Below are 15,544 nucleotides of genomic sequence, written 5' to 3'. Positions count from 1 at the left end.
CTTTCTTGTTATCATTACCAAATTCCATACAAATTACTTAGTAGGACAAAATTATACTTGGCTCTGTATTCTCTAAAGGGGCGCTACTGGGAGGTGGGTAGGGGGTGGATCCAAAGGACATTGCTCAGAGGTGGGTAGGGGGTGGAACCAAGGGACGGTGCTCAGAAGTGGGTAGAGGGTGGAACCAAGGGACGGTGCTTAGAGGTGGGTAGGAGGTGGAACCAAGGGACGGTGCTTAGAGGTGGGTAGGAGGTGGAACCAAGGGACGGTGCTTAGAGGTTTGTAGGGGGTGGAACCAAGGGACGGTGCTTAGAGGTTTGTAGGGGGTGGAACCAAGGGACGGTGCTTAGATGTGGGTAGGTGGTGGAACCAAGGGATGGTGCTTAGAGGTGGGTAGGAGGTGGAACCAAGGGATGGTGCTCAGAAGTGGGTAGGGTGTGGAACCAAGGGACGGCGCTCAGAAGTGGGTAGGGGGTGGAACCAAGGGACGGTGCTCAGAAGTGGGTAGAGGGTGGAACCAAGGGACGGTACTCAGAGGTGGGTAGGGGGTGGAACCAAGGGACGGTGCTTAGAGGTGGGTAGGAGGTGGAACCAAGGGACGGTGCTTAGAGGTTTGTAGGGGGTGGAACCAAGGGACGGTGCTTAGATGTGGGTAGGTGGTGGAACCAAGGGATGGTGCTTAGAGGTGGGTAGGAGGTGGAACCAAGGGACGGTGCTCAGAGGTGGGTAGGGGGTGGAACCAAGGGACGGTGCTCAGAAGTGGGTAGGGTGTGGAACCAAGGAATGGTGCTCAGAAGTGGGTAGGGGGTGGAACCAAGGAATGGTGCTCAGAAGTGGGTAGGGGGTGGAACCAAGGAATGGTGCTCAGAAGTGGGTAGGGGGTGGAATCAAGGAATGGTGCTCAGAAGTGGGTAGGGGGTGGAACCAAGGGACGGTGCTCAGAGGTGGGTAGTGGGCAGAGACAAAGAGTGACTCAAAAGGGGGGAGTTCCTGCATCTATTCTCTGAGGGGAAAAAAGCCCTGATTTATGTCAACCCATGTCTCAGAGATTCTATTATTGTTCCTCTTGCAGCACTCTTCGGTCTCACTGAGGACTCACTCCATGTAAGCCACACTTGCAGATTTAATATCTCCCCCTAAAGTCCTTGCGGTGAGCCCCTCTTCTTTTTTGTGGCTCTATCCAAGATCTTGAAGACACGGGTTGACATAGACCTCGCTGTGGATGTTGGCCTCTTTTCACTGGCTCATGTGGCGCATTGACATTTTGTGCGATATCCAATAATGGTTCGAAGCATAGTTCCCGGGACAAGATGCCAAACGCCCCCCCCAAATGTATGAGCATTGTGTGTCAGCAAAAATCCACCCCCCCCCCCATCCCAAGCACTCATCTTCAAACTTGCCCCTAAGCAAAAATTTGTCAAAATTCTCCCTAAACAAAAAAATTTTCCCTCTAATACCTCCCAGCCTAAATCTGCCTCCTCCCCAAATCTCCACTCCTAGCACAAATCCTTTACCCCTCAAATTTCCCCTCTGAACATAAATCCTCACCCCCTCCAAATCCCCCTCTCCCAGCACAAATCCCCTCTCCTCGCAGCAATCTACCCCCCTATTTCTCCTCCTTGCACAAATCCCCCCTCCCCTCAAATCCCTCTCCTTAACACAAATCCCCCTCCAAATCACCACCTGTGCCCAGGGCAGCCGTCCCCTCCTGCCCCACCCCTTGTCCCAGCCCTGCGCCGTATGGTTGTTACTTTCAGTCCCGGGGAAGATCTTTGTTTTCTTCAGTATCCATTTATTAAGGGATGCAGCAGCCTCATACTGACTCACAAGCCTCTCCCCCTCTCACCTTCTGATTCACAAAATATGTGCTAATATACATGTATGCAAATTATCCGCTTTAAGGACCACCCTATAGCAGATTTACTGCTACAGGGCGGCACCTGTGCGCAAAATCGCATATATATAGGTCATTTGCATTTCCAGGTAGGGGGCGTTTGTGAGCGCCCTACCCACATTCGAGGCCACGGATGTCAATCACCGGGTCCCAGCCGGTAATTACCCGCCAGCGTCCAGTGATTACCGAGCATCTCCGACGGGGAGGAAGATTGTTTTGTTTGTCAGCTCGGGCACACTGCACAGCACAGCCATGCAGAACAGTGTGAATACAGTGAAGCACACAGACCCCGCCCCCTAGCAAAACACTCCCCAGCACACAGGTAACCCTTTGATCGCCCCTCATATTAACCCCTTCCTGCCCAGTGCCATTAGTACAGTGTCACTGCTTTTTTTTTTGTAGCACTGATCACTGTATTGGTGTCACTGGGGATGTCAGTGACACCAAGTTAGTCCCCCCCCCCAGTGTCAGAATGCCCGCCGCAGTCCTCGCTGATCGCCGCCATTACTAGTAGAAAAAAAAAATCCCAGTATCTATGCCGCCATTTGTAAACGCCAAACCAATTAATTTACACGTATTGGGATTTTTTTTTAGCGAAGACACGGAGCGGGAGACATTTTGGCCAAAATTTATGAAGAAATTTGATTTTTTAAATTTTTTTACTGGACGTGTTTAATAGCAAAAAATCCAAAATGTTGTTTTTTTCTCAAAATTGTCGTTTTTTTTGCTCAGAGCGCAAAAAATAAAAACCGCAGAGGGGATCAAATACCAAAGAAAGAAAGCCCAACCCATGGGGAAAAAAGGACGTAAATTAAATTTTTGCATGACTGCGCAATTGTCAGTTAAAGTAATGCAAAAAATGGCCTGGTCAGGAAGGGGGGGGGGGGGGGAATCCTAAGGAGGGCGAGGGGTTAAGAAAAAAAACTTTTAAAAGTGCTTGAAGCGGTCTGAAAGCTTTGCTGTAACAAAAAACAAAACAAAAAAAAAAGCTGACCTAACCCCTATAGTACACAAAAGCTATCCACCCCCTCCCAAAAAAGGCCTCGTCCCCAGGTCTGCTCCGTGCCGTGGCAGTAGCGGGTTCTGTACAGAGGCAGAGACTTTGATTGGCTACCTACACAAAGGCAGCCAATCAGTGCCTCTGCCTGAACACAGCTCCTACTGCAGCACTTCTCTGCTTCTCCCTGGCACTGCCAGACCTCAAAATCTGTTTTTTGGGTAAAGATGACCTTTAAATCTTTTTTTTTTACCTTTTACTTCTGGCGTTCGCAGATCGTCCGTGTTATGTTTCGTAGTTTGTAGAATTTTGTATAGTTACATATAGTTACATATAGTTACATAGTTACATATAGTTACATATAGTTACATAGTTACATATAGTTACATATAGTTACATAGTTACATATAGTTACATATAGTTACATAGTTACATATAGTTACATATAGCTACATAGTTACATATAGCTACATAGTTACATATAGTTACATATAGTTACATATAGTTACATATAGCTACATAGTTACATATAGTTACATAGTTACATATAGTTACATATAGTTACATAGTTACATATAGTTACATATAGTGACATAGTTACATATAGTTACATATAGTTACATATAGTTACATAGTTACATATAGTTACATATAGTTACATATAGCTACATAGTTACATATAGTTACATATAGTTACATAGTTACATATAGTTACATATAGTGACATAGTTACATATAGTTACATATAGCTACATAGTTACATATAGCGACATAGTTACATATAGTTACATAGTTACATATAGTTACATATAGTTACATATAGCTACATAGTTACATATAGTTACATATAGTTACATAGTTACATATAGTTACATATAGTTACATAGTTACATATAGTGACATAGTTACATATAGTTACATATAGTTACATATAGTTACATATAGTTACATAGTTACATATAGTTACATATAGTTAAAAACCAGATTTTGAGGTCTGGCAGTGTCAGGGAGAGGCAGAGAAGAGCTGTAGTAGGAGCTGTGTTCAGGCAGAGGCACTGATTGGCTGCCTTTGTGTAGGTAGCCAATCAAAGTCTCTGCCTCTCTACAGAACCCGCTACTGCCACAGCTTGGAGCAGACCTGGGGACGAAGCCTTTTTTGGGAGGGGGTGGATAGCTTTTGTGTACTATAGGGGTTAGGTCTGTTTTACTTTTTGTTTTTGTTTGTTTTTTGTTACATAGTTAGTCTGGCTGAAAAAAGACAAAAGTCCATCCAGTTCAACCATAAAAAAAAAAGAAAAGTTACAATCCTCCACCCACAGTGGATCCAGAGGAAGGCAAAAACCCAGCAAAAAACAATTCAATTTGCACCTGCAGGGGAAACATTCCTCCCTGATCCCCCGAGAGGCAATCGGATATTCCCGGGATCAGCTTTCCCTATAAATGTTATATCCAGTTATATTCTGTGTATCCAAGAAAGGATCCAGGCTGCGTAGGAAGACTGACTAATTGCTTAGCAGATGGAACCCGCACATCATTCCGAAGATCAACAAGTGACGCATCCATCTCCGATTTTTGTTGTGCGCAGGGCTGACTCAAGTCGCGGTGGGGAACCGGAAGAGAGGCAGGGAGAGTCGAAGAAGACACACAGGCGAGTGCCGGTTTATCTTCGACACTTTTTATTATAAAAAGAAAGTTTCTCACATTTTGTAACCCAACGTGATGTCATAAAAGGAAAAAAAAAGTCACTTAGAATTATTTTACCACCCCCCCGGCTGCTTTATGGTATGTTCCTAATGAAGTGGGGTACAATATATAGATATGTGAAAAAAGAAGTGAAAAGTGATGCGAGGAGCCGCCTTGGTTTGCTCCCTGCAATGGAGACACTTTGGGATGTATTTATAAAATATTAGGAGAGGGGAAAATCGAATGTCATTAGGCTATTCTCTGTCCGGGTCGAATGTTATTCATTCATACAGAACAGAGTGGGTCTGCAAAAGGCCGTTCTGATTGGTCCGTGTGGGCTGCTCAGATGGCCATTTCAGATGCATTCCCTAAACAACCCCTGTATGGCACGGCACTGGCACTCTGGAGTGGAGGGTGCAAATTCTGGTGCAGCTCCACATAGAAGCCAATCAGCTTCCAGGTTTTATTATGAAAGCTTCATTGAACAAGCTGACGTCAGAAGCTGATTGGCTCCCGTGAACAGCTGCACCAGATTTTTCACTCCCCAGGTTTAGTAAATCAACCCCTCTAAGTTGGATTCAAGCACGGCCGAGCCAAGCCCTCATCTAGCCATGCGTCCAATCCATGAGGACCTTCTCCTTGTGACGGGTCGTAAAAATAATGATCTAGTGACTGAAGGCAACTTTCTTCTGACCGAGACAAACCAAACACGTATGCAGGACACACATGGGCCGAATTCGGAATTTTCTTTAGAAAATTTGAAATTTTGTGAGTTTTGTAATCCGAAAACTTGGTCGAATTTCTTTGTATCCCGAACCATTCTTCTAGAAAGTTCGGGGATCTCTTGATACCAAGCCAAGGTCAGGTAGGCCAAGAAAGATGGCAGCCACAACCACCAGAAGAATGGTTGGGGATAGAAAGAAATATGACCAACCAAGTTTTCGTGGCCCGGGAATCTTCTTTTCTTTCCAGGTCACAGCTCATGCTCAGTTCTTTTTCGAAATGTATTTCTTGGCCGATTCTCTCATCGTGGATTAGAAATAAGTTGGTTTTTCAAAACTTTTTCAACATGCCTCAAATTCGATGGCCACACAAAAATTCTTCATTGCACATGCATGGCCTGCATTGCATTTAGTTGGTTATTTTGTTATGCTGAAATTCCGAACAAATTTTCTTTGGAAAATTCGGGGATCTCTTGATACCAAGCCAAGGTCAGGTAGCCCAAGAAAGATGGCAGCCACAAGCACCAGAAGAATTGTTGGGGATACAAAGAAAACCTCCCCACAGGCAACCTCAGAAGAAATCCAGGCTGCTCTGGAAAAAGACGGTGTGGTTGTTTCAAGGAGCAGAATACGACGATACTTGAACAAAAATGAGCTGCATGGAAGAGTTGTCAGAAAGAACCTTTACTGCGCCAATGCCACAAAAAAACCAAATCATGGAGGACAAAATTATGATACTTCAACAAAAATGAGCTGCATGGTCGAGTTGCTAGAAAAAAGCCTTTACTGCGCCAATGCCACAAAAAAGCCAAATCATGGAGGACAATATGATGATACTTGAACAAAAAGGAGCTGCATGGAACAGTTGCCAGAAAGAAGCCTTTACTGCACCAATGCCACAAAAAAGCCAAATCATGGAGGACAATAAGATGATACTTGAACAAAAATGAGCTGCATGGTCGAGTTGCTAGAAAAAAGCCTATGCGCCAATGCCTCAATAAAGCCCGGTGAGGCGTGTCAAGGTGTTGTTGGGCGTATTGTAACTGGGCTAATGCCACAAAAAAGCCTGGTTACAATACGCCTGACAGCACCTTGACACGCCTCTCCGGGCTTTTTTGAGGCATTGGTGCAGTAAAGGATTCTTTCTGGTAACTCCACCATGCAGCTCATTTTTGTTCAAGTATCGTATTGTCCTCCATGATTTGGCTTTTTTGTGTCATTTTGTCGGTTATTTCTTTATGCTGAAATTCCGAACTAATTTTCTTTGGAAAATTTGGGGATCTCTTGACACCAAGCCAAGGTCAGGTAGGCCAATAAAGATGGCAGCCACAACCACCAGCAGAATAATTTGGGATACAAAGAAATTCGACCAAGTTTTCAAATTTCACCTCATGATGCTACAAAAAAAAGAATTTTCATGGCCAGGAATTTTCTTTTCTTTCCAGGTCAGAGCTTGTGCTCAATTCTTTCGATTTATTTCTCGGCCGATTCTCTCATCATTTGATTAGAAATTAGTTGGTTTTTAAAAAAATTTCCAACATGCCTCAAATTCGATGGGCGCACGAAAATCGGCTGGTGCCGTGGCCCACTAATGGTACGAAATGCCAACAAAAGTCGATTGGAGTTCGACTCGAGTATGGCCTGCATTGCATTTAGTTGGTTATTTTTTTATGCTGAAATTCCGAAAGAATTTTCTTTGGAAAATTGGAAAATTCGGGGATCTTTTGATACCAAGCCAAGGTCAGGTAGGCCAAGAAAGATGGCAGCCACAAGCACCAGAAGAATTGTTGGGGATACAAAGAAAACCCCCCACGGGCAACCTGAGAAGAAATCCAGGCTGCTCTGGAAAGAGACGGTGTGGTTGTTTTAAGGAACACAATATGACCATACTTGAACAAAAATGAGCTGCATGGTGGAGCTGCCAGAAAGAAGCCTTTGCTGCGCCAATGCCTAAAAAAAGCCTGGTGAGGCATGTCAAGGTGTTGTTGGGTGTATTGTAACTAGGCTTTTTTGTGGCATTAGCCCAGTTACAGCCTGACAACACCTTGACACGCCTCACTGGGCTTTATTGAGGCATTGGCGCAGTAAAGGCTTTTTTTCTGGCAACTCGACCATGCAGCTCATTTTTGTTGAAGTATCATTGTATTGTCCTCCATGATTTGGCTTTTTTGTGTCGTTGGCACAGTAAAGGCTTTTTTCTGGCAACTCGACCGTGCAGCTAATTTTTGTTGAAGTATCATCGTATTGTCCTCCATGATTTGGCTTTTTTGTGTCGTTGGCACAGTAAAGGCTTTTTTCTGGCAACTCGACCGTGCAGCTAATTTTTGTTGAAGTACCATCGTATTGTCCTCCATGATTTGGCTTTTTTGTGGCATTGGCGCAGTAAAGGCTTCTTTCTGACAACTCTTCCATGCACCTCATTTTTGTTCAAGTATCATCATATTGTCCTCCATGATTTGGCTTTTTTGTGTCATTGGCGCAGTAAAGGCTTTTTTCTGGCAACTCCACCATGCAGCTTATTTTTGTTGAAGTATCATCGTATTGTCCTCCATGATTTGGCTTTTTTGTGGCATTGGCGCAGTAAAGGCTTCTTTCTGACAACTCGACCATGCAGCTCATTTTTGTTCAACTATCGTCGTATTGTGCTCCTTGAAACAACCACACTGTCTTTTTCCAGAGCAGACTGTATTTCTTCTGAGGTGACCTGGTGGGGTTTTTTCTTTGTATCCCGAACAATTCTTCTGGCGGTTGTGATTGCAATCTTTCTTGGTCTACCCGACCTTGGCTTGGTATCAAGAGATCCCCGAATTTTCCACTTCTTAATAAATGATTGAAGAGTACTGGCTGGCCTATTCAAGGCTTTGGATAACTTTTTATATCCTTTTCCATCTTTATAAAGTTCCATTACCTTGTTACGCAGGTCTTTTGACAGTTATTTTCTGCTCCCCATGGCTCAGGATCTAGCCTGCTCAGTGCATCCACGTGAGAGCGAACAAACTCATCGACTATTTATACACAGACAGTAATTACAATTTAAAAAGTCACAGATGTGGGAAATTAACCTTTTAATGGCCGTGTGTGTCTGTACCAAGACCGAACATTCCAGGGGGTGGAGACTTCAGATCCAGGGGCGGAGACTTCAGATCCAGGGGGCGGAGACTTCTGATCCAGGCCATTTCTATTCTCATTAGGATTTACAAAGAAGCCAATTTTTTGGCAGGATCAGTTAGATTTTCATCATCAATGCCGAAATATCACCATTTCTGCCAGGGGAGGGAGACTTTTTGTGCCCAACTGTATTGTTCAGGAGGGGGGGGGAGTTATGAGGTCACGCTTCCCCCTCCCCCGCGTCTTTTCCTAAATGCTCACATTAAGGGCCTGGTATGGATTTTTTAGGGGGACCCCTATGTTTTTTTCTGCCCCCCTTGCCTATTAGCCCAGTAAATGGGCATTTTTTTATGTGACAGATTCAGTCCCCATTGACTTCATTAGGGTTCAGTTTCTGCATCCAAACTTACAGCGGGCATTTCGGCTCCTCCCTCCATTCTGCCACCAGAGGGTGCTGTGATGTGTTCAGGAAGCTGTGTACAGCACCCTTCCGGCCCCTCCCACCAGCCACTATCTACTTGCACTGCATAGAGAACCACATGGACCCAGTGAGGACTTCGCCAAGTTTATAATAAGGTGTGCACGGAAAATCGAAACATTTTATTTAAAAATGTCATTAGTATGATTGATTAGGAAACGGTGGGGGAGGTAAAATAAAAGCAAATTGACCTTCGGCTTTCCTCTCACTTTGGTGTTCAGACTTGAGCAGCCATCAGCACGATCTCTAACCTGCGATGGAACTCCCGGCGTCGCTCTCTAACCTGCGATGGAACTCCCGACGTCGCTCTCTAACCTGCGATGGAACTCCCGGCGTCGCTCTCTAACCTGCGATGGAACTCCCGGCCTCGCTCTCTAACCTGCGATGGAACTCCCGGCCTCGCTCTCTAACCTGCGATGGAACTCCCGGCCTCGCTCTCTAACCTGCGATGGAACTCCCGGCCTCGCTCTCTAACCTGCGATGGAACTCCCGACGTCGCTCTCTAACCTGCGATGGAACTCCCGACGTCGCTCTCTAACCTGCGATGGAACTCCCGGCATCGCTCTCTAACCTGCGATGGAACCTGCGATGGAACTCCCGGCCTCGCTCTCTAACCTGCGATGGAACTCCCGGCCTCGCTCTCTAACCTGCGATGGAACTCCCGACGTCGCTCTCTAACCTGCGATGGAACTCCCGACGTCGCTCTCTAACCTGCGATGGAACTCCCGGCGTCGCTCTCTAACCTGCGATGGAACTCCCGGCGTCGCTCTCTAACCTGCGATGGAACTCCCGGCGTCGCTCTCTAACCTGCGATGGAACTCCCGGCGTCGCTCTCTAACCTGCGATGGAACTCCCGGCGTCGCTCTCTAACCTGCGATGGAACTCCCGGCGTCGCTCTCTAACCTGCGATGGAACTCCCGGCGTCGCTCTCTAACCTGCGATGGAACTCCCGGCGTCGCTCTCTAACCTGCGATGGAACTCCCGGCGTCGCTCTTTAACCTGCGATGGAACTCCCGGCGTCGCTCTTTAACCTGCGATGGAACTCCCGGCGTCGCTCTCTAACCTGCGATGGAACTCCCGGCGTCGCTCTCTAACCTGCGATGGAACTCCCGGCATCGCTCTCTAACCTGCGATGGAACTCCCGGCATCGCTCTCTAACCTGCGATGGAACTCCCGGAATCGCTCTCTAACCTGCGATGGAACTCCCGGCGTCGCTCTCTAACCTGCGATGGAACTCCCGGCGTCGCTCTCTAACCTGCGATGGAACTCCCGGCGTCGCTCCCTAACCTGCGATGGAACTCCCGGCCTCGCTCTCTAACCTGCGATGGAACTCCCGGCATCGCTCTCTAACTTGCGATGGAACTCCCGGCATCGCTCTCTAACCTGCGATGGAACTCCCGGCATCGCTCTCTAACCTGCGATGGAACTCCCGGCATCGCTCTCTAAACTGCGATGGAACTCCCGGCATCGCTCTCTAAACTGCGATGGAACTCCCGGCATCGCTCTCTAACCTGCGATGGAACTCCCGGCATCGCTCTCTAACCTGCGATGGAACTCCCGGCATCGCTCTCTTCACGTACAGAACACTCTACAGAACAGGGACATATTATTGGCAACATTTTTAATATACATTTTTGATAACAAAAATAAATTCAGTTTTAATGATGAATTCACAGCGACGGAAAAGCGACGACACAACCTGCAAAAAATGAACGGTGACAACAAACGAATCGAACAGCCGCCGTCTTCTCTCCTAAGATGGACATTTTAATGGGGGGGGGGGGGGGCTGGCCGCACACGGAGTCCATTTTTTTTTGCCTCTTATTTGAGAATTGCCAGTGATTCTGTTAAACTGGAGCCCCAGACAAAATTTATTTTCAGCTCTGCATAGTGAAGGGGGTAGAAGCACTGTTGGGGTTGGTGGGGGGGTGACCACCAGGAAGAGAAAAAAAAATTCCCCTATGGGGACACAGCAATAAGTGAATGACCCTTCTTCGGATATAGTGAATTCGGGGTCCGGGGAGAGAGGATATAGTGAATGCGGGGTCCGGGGAGAGCGGATATAGTGAATGCGGGGTCCGGGGAGAGCGGATATAGTGAATGCGGGGTCCAGGGAGAGCGGATATAGCGAATGCGGGGTCCGGGGAGAGCGGATATAGTGAATGCGGGGTCCGGGGAGAGCGGATATAGTAAATGCAGGATCCGGGGAGAGCGGATATAGTGAATGCGGGGTCCAGGGAGAGCGGATATAGTGAATGCGGGGTCCGGGGAGAGAGGATATAGTGAATGCGGGGTCCGGGGAGAGCGGATATAGTGAATGCGGGGTCCGGGGAGAGCGGATACAGTGAATGCGGGGTCCGGGGAGAGCGGATACAGTGAATGCGGGGTCCGGGGAGAGCGGATACAGTGAATGCGGGGTCCGGGGAGAGCGGATACAGTGAATGCGGGGTTCGGGGAATGCGGATACAGTAAATGCGGGGTCCGGGGAGAGCGGATATAGTGAATGCGGGGTCCGGGGAATGCGGATATAGTGAATGCGGGGTCCGGGGAGAGCGGATATAGTGAATGCGGGGTCCGGGGAATGCGGATATAGTGAATGCGGGGTCCGGGGAGAGTGGATATAGTGAATGCGGGGTCCGGGGAGAGCGGATATAGTGAATGCGGGGTCCGGGGAGAGCGGATATAGTGAATGCGGGGTCCGGGGAATGCGGATATAGTGAATGCGGGGTCCGGGGAGAGCGGATATAGTGAATGCGGGGTCCGGGGAATGCGGATATAGTGAATGCGGGGTCCGGGGAGAGCGGATATAGTGAATGCGGGGTCCGGGGAATGCGGATATAGTGAATGCGGGGTCCGGGGAATGCGGATATAGTGAATGCGGGGTCCGGGGAGAGCGGATATAGTGAATGCGGGGTCCGGGGAGAGCGGATATAGTGAATGCGGGGTCCGGGGAGGATGGATATAGTGAATGCGGGGTCCGGGGAGAGCGGATATAGTGAATGCGGGGTCCGGGGAGAGCGGATATAGTGAATGCGGGGTCCGGGGAGAGCGGATATAGTGAATGCGGGGTCCGGGGAGAGCGGATAAAGCGAATGAGGGGTCCGGGGAGAGCGGATATAGTGAATGCGGGGTCCGGAGAGAGCGGATATAGCGAATGGGGGGCCGGAGAGAGCGGATATAGCAAGTGCGGGGTCCGGGGAGAGCGGATATAGTGAATGAGGGGTCCGGGGAGAGCGGATAAAGCGAATGAGGGGTCCGGGGAGAGCGGATAAGGCGAATGAGGGGTCCGGGGAGAGCGGATATAGTGAATGCGGGGTCCGGGGAGAGCGGATAAAGCGAATGAGGGGTCCGGGGAGAGCGGATAAAGCGAATGAGGGGTCCGGGGAGAGCGGATATAGCGAATGCGGGGTCAGGGGAGAGCGGATATAGCAAATGCGGGGTCCGGGGAGAGCGGATATAGCAAATGCGGGGTCCGGGGAGAGCGGATACAGCGAATGCGGGGTCCGGGGAGAGCGGATATAGTGAATGCGGGGTCCGGGGAGAGCGGATATAGCGAATGCGGGGTCCGGGGAGAGCGGATATAGCGAATGCGGGGTCCGGGGAGAGTGGATACAGCGAATGCGGGGTCCGGGGAGAGCGGATACAGCGAATGCGGGGTCCGGGGAGAGCGGATACAGTGAATGCGGGGTCCGGGGAGAGCGGATACAGTGAATGCGGGGTCCGGGGAATGCGGATATAGTGAATGCGGGGTCCGGGGAGAGCGGATATAGTGAATACGGGGTCCGGGGAGGATGGATATAGTGAATGCGGGGTCCGGTGAGAGCGGATATAGCGAATGCGGGGTCAGGGGAGAGCGGATATAGCGAATGCGGGGCCGGAGAGAGCGGATATAGCGAATGGGGGGCCGGAGAGAGCGGATATAGCAAGTGCGGGGTCCGGGGAGAGCGGATAAAGCGAATGAGGGGTCCGGGGAGAGCGGATAAAGCGAATGAGGGGTCCGGGGAGAGCGGATATAGTGAATGCGGGGTCCGGGGAGGACGGATATGGTGAATGCGGGGTCCGGGGAGAGCGGATATAGTGAATGCGGGGTCCGGGGAGAGCGGATATAGCGAATGCGGGGTCCGGGGAGAGCGGATATAGCGAATGCGGGGTCCGGGGAGAGCGGATAAAGCGAATGAGGGGTCCGGGAAGAGCGGATATAGCGAATGCGGGGTCCAAGGAGAGCGGATATAGCGAATGCGGGGTCCGGGGAGAGCGGATAAAGCGAATGAGGGGTCCGGGGAGAGCGGATATATTGAATGCGGGGTCCGGGGAGAGCGGATATAGTGAATGCGGGGTCCGGGGAGAGCGGATATAGCGAATGCGGGGTCCGGGGAGAGCGGATATAGCGAATGCGGGGTCCGGGGAGAGCGGATATAGGGAATGCGGGGTCCGGGGAGAGCGGATATAGCGAATGCGGGGTCCGGGGAGAGCGGATATAGCGAATGCGGGGTCCGGGGAGAGCGGATATAGCGAATGCGGGGTCCGGGGAGAGCGGATATAGCGAATGCGGGGTCCGGGGAGAGCAGATATAGTGAATGCGGGGTCCGGGGAGAGCTTGATCAGGTCTTTGCAAGTACATATCCATTTTGACCAGTGGTGCTCCCTATTTGACATAGGAGAAGTCATCAAGGTCATCCAATGCTCCCCATGACCAGGAAAGGAATACTGTGCCCTCAGGGCCGGTTCTGACCCACATAACAGAGCTACATGTGAAGTTGCCTTAAAAAAATTGCACTGGACCAGCCACATAATTGCATCCAAGTGGGATTGTTTGGCTCCTGAAACGCCTTGGCTACCTTATATTTTGCTGTCTCCCTTTTCTTTTTGTATATTTTCCTTCGTGTTCTAAGTGGAGGCCTCCATGTTGTGTTAGATCTGCCATGGTTCAGTCATCAAACTCAACCAATGCTCCCCGTGACCAGGCAAGGAACACAGTTTTCCATTTTTCATCCAAGCCCTGATAAAATGTTTGGCTCTTGAAACGCGTCGGTTACCTTCTATCTTGTTATGTCCAATTTTCTCAACCACAAATGAGGATGAACTCTTAAGACGACCAACTGGTGCTCTTTTTGTCTAGTTTCCTTGGTGTCCTAAGTGAAGGTCAATGCCTCCATGTTGTGGTAGATCTGCCAAGGTTCAGTCATCAAGCTCAACCAATGCTCCCTGTGACCAGGCAAAGAAGACCGTGTCCTCAGGGCCTGTTCTGACCTACATAACGAGGCTACATGTGAATTTTCCAACGAAAAACTCCACTGGACCGCCCACATAAGGGTTCCAAAAGGCGTACAGGCAGATTTAAGATATCCAACGCTGTTTTGGGGCCAAACATTCCCCCTTGATCAGGTCTTTGAGAGCACATATCCATTTTGACCAGTGATGCTCCCTATTTGACATAGGAGCAATCCTAAAGCTCCACCGATGCTCCCCATGACCAGGCAAGGAATTCAGTGTCCCCAGGGCCCGCTCTGACCCACATAACGAGGCTACATGTCAATTTGCCATTGAACAATTCCCCTGGGCCGTTCATATGAGGGCACCAAAAAGATTGCCAGGTGCTGTGTACGGGGCAGCTTGTCGTGTTGATACACGCAATAGCAGTAGAAACTCATGAATACGACCCGCAGCATTGGTTTGTGTTGATGCCGCAGTTCTTGTTGATGTTTTTGGGCGCATTCCCTCCCATAACACGCAGGTGTTTTTTGTGCATTGCCATTAAAGCTGCCATGGTTCCTCCCTTTGTCCCCTATGTCACAAGGTTGGAGTGACCGGGGGGGGGGGGGCAAAGGATGGAACCACAGCATGCTGCGGGGGAGGGGGGAGATGGATGGAACCACAGCATGCTATGGGGGGGCAAGGATGGAACCACAGCATGCTGTGGGGGAAGGAGGCCAAGGATGGAACCACAGCATGCTGTGGGGGGGCAAAGGATGGAACCACAGCATGCTGTAGGGGGGCGAAGGATGGAACCACAGCATGCTGGGGGGGGGGGGGGGCGAAGGATAGAACCACAGAATGCTGTGGGGGAAGGGGGCCAAGGATGGAACCACAGCATGCTGCGGGGGAGGGGGGAGATGGATGAAACCACAGCATGCTGTGGGGGGAGGGGGCCAAGGATGGAACCACAGCATGCTATGGGGGGGCAAGGATGGAACCACAGCATGCTGTGGGGGAAGGAGGCCAAGGATGGAACCACAGCATGCTGTGGGGGGGCAAGGATGGAACCACAGCATGCTGTGGGGGGGGGAAAAGGATGGAACCACAGCATGCTGTAGGGGGGCGAAGGATAGAACCACAGCATGCTGTCGGGGAAGGGGGCCAAGGATGGAACCACAGCATGCTGTGGTTCCATCCTTGCCACCCCCCACAGCATGCTGTGGTTCCATCCTTGGCATGCTGTGGGGGAAGGGGGCAAAGGATGGAACCACAGCATGCTGTGGGGGAAGAGGGCCAAGGATGAAACTACAGCATGCTGTGGGGGAAGGGGGCCAAGGATGGAACCACAGCATGCTGCCAGACGCTGCCAGAGAGGTGAGTGTAGTACCTGACAGGGTCTCTTTACGGCAAAACAACACAAGGAACATATATTGAGGGTTACAGTAACTTGAGCTATCACATGTGCT

This window comes from Staurois parvus, unplaced genomic scaffold, assembly GCF_062004578.1.
Source record: "Staurois parvus isolate SC_StPar_1 unplaced genomic scaffold, SC_StPar_1.0 ptg000373l, whole genome shotgun sequence".
In the NCBI taxonomy this organism is placed as follows: Eukaryota; Metazoa; Chordata; class Amphibia; order Anura; family Ranidae; genus Staurois; species Staurois parvus.
Note: the sequence above shows the minus strand (reverse complement) of the source record.